This window comes from Sinocyclocheilus anshuiensis, unplaced genomic scaffold (assembly GCF_001515605.1).
Source record: "Sinocyclocheilus anshuiensis isolate Anshui unplaced genomic scaffold, SAMN03320099.WGS_v1.1 scaffold543, whole genome shotgun sequence".
Classification (NCBI taxonomy): Eukaryota; Metazoa; Chordata; class Actinopteri; order Cypriniformes; family Cyprinidae; genus Sinocyclocheilus; species Sinocyclocheilus anshuiensis.
In genome coordinates this window covers 1,026,081-1,034,226 of record NW_015552590.1, presented here as the reverse complement: position 1 = coordinate 1,034,226, position 8,146 = coordinate 1,026,081, and positions in this window count along the sequence as shown.

Sequence of the window (8,146 nt, the reverse complement as noted above, 5' to 3'; positions counted from 1 at the left end):
ATTACTTTATATTACAATTAATAAATATAGATTTTTTTATCAGTAAATACATTAATACATAAATGTATTAATATGCTTAGTTGTCTATAACAGTAACACCTTTTATTTTTTAATAGTTATTATTACTTTATTTTATAATAAATTAATAAATGCATTTATTTAACTAATGAAATGATACCTTTATTATGTATATATATATATATATATATATATATATATATATATATACACACACATGCATGTTTATATTTCAGAAAAATGTTGTTTATATATTAAATATATTTATAATATAAATTATATGAATATAAATATAGACATGTAAATACATGTAAATATTTTCAAAATATATACAGTATGTGTGTAGTTAAATATACATAATAAATATACACAGAACACACATATTTTATGCAAACAAACACTTATTTTGTATGCGATTAATCGCGATTAATCGTTTGACAGCACTAATAAAAATGCATTTATTATTATCAGTAAACTTTATTTTTATAATGGTAAATTTACTTTTATTTTTACTTTTATTTAATTATTAATAAATATTGTTTTTTTGCAAGGTCAGAAATTGTTCTTGTAAGCCATTATACATAACACATCTTTTCAGTTTCATTTAAACTTCTGATGTAAAGCTTTTGCTAATTCTTAATGCATCAAATTGGCTTGTTGAGCAGTATGCTATTCAAACAAGCCTAAAATCAGACTGTGGCACCTCGAGTCTGATGTGGATCCTGCTCTGAGGCCCTTCTGTGTTTCATTGAGGCTCGTATCTCAGTTAAAGCACTTTCATTATGTCTGTGGGTTGGAGCTCTGTGTTTAGCCCATGTGGCCCGTACAGGCAGCACGCTCATGATTACAGACCATGTTGGGTGATGAGTTTTGTGGGCTCATCGGGGGTTAAGTTTGATCCTTGATTTGCAATAGTGGGACAGTACAAGTCCCTCCTTCAACACCAGGAGAATAGCATGCTAAAAAAGTCAGCAATACTTAATGTATAACAATATTTGATTGATTTTTACAGCAGTTGTGAAAGTAACAAACAGCTTGGGTTGTACAAATTAAAGCACATATGCACTTCTCTCTACTTTTTGACTGCTAAGAAAAAAATGCTTGGGTGCTAAAATGAAAATCTATGGAAGCCCGTTTGCGAGTTTGTATCACGCAATTCTGAGAAAAAAAGTCAGAATTGTGAGATAAAAAGTCGCAATTACCTCTTTTATTTTTTGTTCAGTGGCGGAAACGGCCTTCCATAGAAAACTGACAGCTTCAAATGGGAATTTCCATTGTAACATTCTAGACAGTTATAATTTAGTAATAACTGAAATAATTGCATCCTCCCAACCTGCCTTCAGCTCTTTGATGTATTTAATTGAATTGAAAATTAAGACGCCACAAACTGTACTAGCCAAAAGCTAACCTGTGCACTAAATCTTAAAGATAAGACGAGCACAATATAAGACAAACAAGAGTTACATCAGCATAGCAGCTGAACCTTGTGTTAGATAACATCAATATGTTCTCATCAGAACCATATGCGACATCATTCCAGTGTCACAGATCCAGAGAATCCACCCTGTTCGCCACGGCAACGCTAATTTATGACTAGCGTCTAATTAAGGTGCAGCGTCTGGGGTTTTGTGGATACTGGCCCAGGGGAGGTTTAGTGCATGGAAAAACCTCAAATAACAACACTAAAATAAAGCATCACAAATTATGCAATTAATACATATTTATATATTACAACAGTAATTTATGACTAGATTCTAATTAAGGTGCAGTGTCTGAGGTTTTATAAAAACTGACTCATAAGACATGTAACAAAATAGTAGATAAACAGTTTAAAAGAAGTCCATCCAAATAATTAAAATCAATAAAATAGAAATTAAAATTAAGAGTGAAAAATTGAAGGGGGTCTGAATACTTTCCGTACCCACTGTATATTGTAAATAATGTTTGGTAATAGTAACATAGTAATTATCGATCTATCTCTCTACCGCTCTATCTGTCTATCTATCTATCTATCTATCTATCTACAGTATCTATGTAATATAGTAATTGTATAATATATACAGTAATAGAGAGAGAGACAATATATACATATATACAGATTATAATTATGTAGTTAACCTTACAGTATATTATCATTACATAGTTAATCTTATGTAATGTAGTATATATATATATATACACACTACCGCTCAAAAGTTTGGGATCAGCAAGACTTGTAATATTTTTTAAAGAAGTCTCTTATGCTCATCGAGGCTGCATTTATTTGATCAAAAATACAGAAAAAAACAGTAATCTTGCAAAATGTTATTACAATATAAAATAATGGTTTCTATTTTAATATACTTTAAAATATAATTTATTTCTGTGATGCAAAGCTGAATTTCCATCAGCCATTACTCCAGTATAAAGTCTCACATGATCCTTCCGAAACCATTCTAATATGCTGATTTATTATTAGAATTATCTTTTTTGTAGTTTGTAGTCATTGATCTATAATAGAGTCATTATAGAGTCATTATAGACAGTGTGTTTGTAGTGCTTTATGGAATCTTAAGGTTTAAAGTTGCCTTGGTAACAGTGAATATATTTTACATGCCACAAATGATCATGACCTTTATTCAGAGCAACTTCATTGTGTTCAGTTTAAACACTTTTTAAAAACGTTTAATTCACAAACTTCAGTTTTGAGATGACCCCCACAACCCCCATAAATAATGTTATAGTAAGTTTGACATATTCACATACACAGCCAGTCAAATATTTGTCTTATGTGTCCACACAGTATATACCTGTGTTTATTGCTCTTTAATGACTATTTAATGTATTGTAAGCAGCTAAATAACCTGCCACATTGCAAAATAACTCTCATTCATGTAACTTATTAAATATTTGTTTGATGCTTTGGACACGCCATGCTGATCTGTGATTATACCTTGTGGTGCAGTTTTGGTACACTCGGTTTATGAGGGTGTAATTAACAAGGTGATTATGTGGTTTTCCATGTTTCATGTTTGTTAATCTCGTGTGCGTTCAGAGCACACGTCCACGCGCAATTAAGGCATATGGCTGGTAGAAGTTGCTTGTGACATGAGACTGAACATACATAATGGACAAGGGTTAAAATAAATGGCAGCAAGGAAGACAAGTCACTGACCACGGGTGAATAAAAGAAAAAGAAAGACGCGACTGAAACGTAAAACACGTGAGTGCATGAAAAGTCATGCTTCGGTTCAGACACAACTAATCCTACAGCCAACAGCGCCTCCTGCTGGTATTGATCTGTGTTGCAATATGATTTTTAGGCCATATAGAAAACATCATCTGTGTTTTTCTGTGCCATTATACTTTGATTGTACATCAAATTACAATAATTACAAAAACGTTTATGATTGAAATTAAATAACAGCAGGAATTCTGTAAATACATATCATATCATATTATTTGCCTATGTTAATAATATAAATTCTATTTACATGCTAATGTATAAAAAGCTACCGAAGACCTTTCATTATTTTTAAGGCATCAACATATTTTTCTTCATATATACTCCATATATATTCTTCTTGATCTAACTAAAGCAATCGACACCATTTCCCATACAATTCTATTAGATAGATTGCAGTCCATTGGAATCGTAGGTACTTCTCTGGCTTGGTTCACATCTTATCTCTCGGGTCGTACTCAATTTGTTCAAGTAGGTCACTTTAAATCTAAGTCATCACATATTACTACAGGTGTCCCACAGGGTTCAGTTTTGGGCCCTTTATTATTTATTATTTATCTACTGCCCCTTGGAAACATTTTCAGGTAATATGGTATACATTTTCATTGTTACGCGGATGACACCCAGCTCTATCTGTCCTCAAGACCTACTTCTAAACTTCCTCCATCTTCTCTTTGTAACTGTTTGTCTGAAGTTAATGCATGGTTTTCAAGCAATTTTCTTAAACTTAACTGTAGTAAAACAGAAATACTTCTTGTTGGTACAAAAAATAATTTGTCAAATACCAGTGATTTTTCTATGTGTATAGATGGTTCTATAATCACTTCCTCAACACAGGTAAAGAGCTTGGGATCTTTTGAAGCACATAATAAGTTTACTCGGATGGCTTATTATCATATACGCAATATTAATTGCCTCAGCCCAGCCCTCTCAACGAGAAGCACTGCAGTTATGGTCCATGCTCTTGTCACTTCTCGAATTCACTATTGTAATGCTATTTTTTTCGGTCTTCCAGTTAAAAATGCGGAAAACCGGCTAATTCCGGTCCCTGGCCGGTCGATCGGTGCCTTTAAAATATAATTTATTTCTGTGATGCAAAGCTGAATTTCCATCAGCCATTACTCCAGTATAAAGTCTCACATGATCCTTCCGAAACCATTCTAATATGCTGATTTATTATTAGAATTATCAGTGTTGGCAACAGTTGTGCTGCCAAATATTTTACACATTATACAATTTTTGGAAACCGATACTTTTTCAGAATATATATATAACATGCTACAGAAATGATTATAAATATAAATAGAAAGTGATTTTTTGATTATTAATTAATTTTATTAACAAACGGCATATTTGAAGTCTAAACAACTACATTCTCGCCTAAAAAAACTACATTCCGTGACACAAAAACAGTATTATTTTTAAAATTATAATGGATTTGGGCATCTGCCATGACACACGCTGTGAGAAATACCATAAGCGGATAGATATAAAAGGTGAAACAGTTGGAGTTCCATTCACTATTGTAATGCTATTTTTTTCGGTCTTCCAGTTAAAAATGCGGAAAACCGGCTAATTCCGGTCCCTGGCCGGTCGATCGGTGCATCTCTACTGAGAATATACGTGGACAAACATTACATTCTATTTTAATCCTGAATCCTAGCTATATAAGTGTAATAATAAGTAAAATCAAAACATACAAATAAAGGTCCATGATTCTGCATTAGAAGTGAAAGACACAGCAGATAAAGAGAAGTCCTCCAAATCTGAAGTAATCAGCTGGATCCTTGGTACATCTGGGGGTTAAAAAAAGAAGAAAAAAAAAGACAGATTTATTGAAAAGTCCTTAATAAGGAGGATTTCATTTATGTACCTTTTCTTTAAACAACATTTGAAATTATGAGACATTCTAATTTAATGATCTAGTTGTGACCTAATGACTAGAGAGTCAGACTTGTAACCTGAAGGTCATGGGTTTGAGTCTCAGTACTGGCAGGAAATGTAGATGAGTGAATGAACAGCGCTCTCTTCCACCCTCACTACCCACAACTGAGGTGCACTTGACCAAGGCACGCAACCCCCACGGGCCCCACAGCAAAAATGGCTGCCCACTGCTCTGGGTGTGTGTACTCTACTTTGAGATGGTAGTTATAAGGAATATGAGTATTCACAACAAAGAACACCTTTTTCCAGATGTATCATAGCAAAGTAAACAAATTTTGTACCCAGAAAAATGCCGATTAGTACACCAAAAATTAAAAACAAGTAATATTTTTATTAATTGCTAATATACTAATACCTGTTTATTTATAACTAATATAATTATTAATCGGTTTACACTGTTTTTCTATCACAAGTGGGTGAAATGTCTAACAAATGTACTTGATGATTTCATTAAATTACTCAAGATATCATACTTATCCACCTCCTTTCCTAAACGCAGAATTAAGCCTATGGGCGAGACTTCCGGTTCATTAGCCGCTATCGGGAAATAACGAGAAGAATAACAATGTGCAGTAAACGGTAAAACTGTTTGCATTACAAACCAGTGTGTGTTCATAATTAAGATAATACACTATAATAATATGGTAAGACACACCAATTTGCAATATCAAGCAGCAAAAAAACAAGCGGTTCTGTACAGCTAAAAATAGCTGGAAGCAAATGAGACCGAAAGCAAGACGCTTAAAATGTACAAATAGCCACGCCCATTTTTATGTGAAGAATAAGGTGGATAGGATGAAAATTCTGTCATCATTTACTCACCCATGTATTTTTCCAACCTGCATAACTGACTTTCTTCTGTGGAACACAAAAGATGATTAAAAAAGACATGAGGGTGAGGGTGTATTCACACCTGGGCCTGGTTGCATAAACTGTTTAGACTAGCTTAAAAAGTTAGTCATCTAATTTTTTTTTCTTCAAGGCTGGTCATAACTTTTTTAATTCAGTTATGAAAAGGTAGATTGTTCTTATTTGTATTGGAAAACGAAGACTGGTTACCCCTTGGCAACTGCTAGTTGGTCAAACTAGTTCTTAAGACACAGTCAACATGGTGGCTAAGTTTATGCAACTGGCCCATGTCTTGTTTGGTTCGATTGAATTGAACTCAAGTTTGTTTCCCCCCTTGGTGCGGATCTTTTGGGCAGGTGTGAACACTGTAATCGCACTCTGGTGCGGACCAAACAACCGTACAGAGACCCAGCTGAAGAGGTGGTCTTGGTCTGCTTCCAAACAAACTCTGGTACGGTTGAATGGATGAACCAATGAATGGATGACCTTAAGCACACATGTGGTTTTGTTTACAGTTTCTGGTTCACTTGCAAAAAGGGCAGTGTGAAAGCGAATCGCACCAAACAAAAAAATAAATAAATCAACATTGTATTTGGTCCGGACCAAAGCAAGTGAACTAGCGGACTTTCCTAGTGTGAATACACCCTGAGAAAATGATGAGGGAGGTTTTATTTTGAGTGAGCTAAACTCGAGAAATAAATTGGAATCTGAGTGGTGCCTTGGTGCAGAGTTTGCCTGCTTTGTCTGTGTCCGCATTTCCGCACATATAACGGCACATGATCATTTAAAGTATTAATGTTAGTATGACATGAATACTCACTTTTACAGAAGATCATGTGGCAGAAGATTTTCAATCCCAAAACCTCTGGACCATGAGGGGGAAACACACACTCACACACACACAAACAAACAAGCATAAATGAATATGAACAGGTTTAATAAAACAATATTAATTGTTGACGTACTGACAGAGACATGGGCTTACAAAAATTTAGCCTACTCACCAGCTTTATACAAAAACTGCATAGTAGATCCAAAAGCGTGGTTTGCATAGTATTCTTCAGAGTCCAAGAATGGTGGCTTCATGTCTTTTCTGTTGAACGAGTGTGCATGCCAGTTTTTCATATTCCACAGTGAGACATTTTATTTTACAGTAACATCACAATATAATTATTTTATTTCATTTTGTTATTAAAAATAAGATCAGCAAAAGGCGGCCTTCTGTACTCATATTAACTCATATTAATATCATGCATGTCCCGCTATTTATTCTTCATTCAGGAACGTTTCTCTATTAAAACATCAATAACTTGTAGTACTGTGCTAAGCGGATTACATTCCGCGATATATAAAAAAAACAATAAAAAACTCGAATGAGTCATTTTATATCATGAGCCCTATATCCTGAAAGTATTAAAACATAATAACAAAACACAGTAACAGATTATGTCATTGCGATTAGCATATTTTAAGAGTGACAGTAGAAAAATTATAAAAGGTATTTACTTTCTGCCGTTTGCAATATGTGTCCGTAAGTCATGTGTAAGACGGACTAAAACTAGCTGCAGCAGCAAGCTACATTTTCACAAATGGTTTCCCACCAGTGTACTGATCAGGCTCTGGCCTGCTTAGCTTTAGTGAGGAACCAAACTCAGCCTACTGCATGCCACAGCTGCATTCGTAGCCTGCGCCTTAATAAAGCTGCTCTAATAGAGGGGTACACTCTGCTTCAAAAGGTTCTTCAAGCGATGCCATAGAAGAACCATTTTTAAGAGTGTAGCGCATCCTGACAAGCTCAATGCGGCCATCAGGATGCGCTACCAGCTTAAACAATGAGGTCAAATTCATGATTAAGGTCGGGAATTAATGACAACAGAATGTCAGGAGGCCAGTTTAATTCCTCATCGGAACGACGCTCCTTTTTACAGGTGCCGGTGTAACGCTTTATCAAAAGGTTGCTTCTTTTTATATTCTGAAGACTGATTCCTCATACTAAGACTTTTGCATCCATACAAGTCAGGGAATGAGCACCCCCTGCTGGCCAGACTAAAACTAGCTTCAGCAGCAAGCTAGTTTTTCACAACTGCCTACCAGCCATCACAATGTGCTACC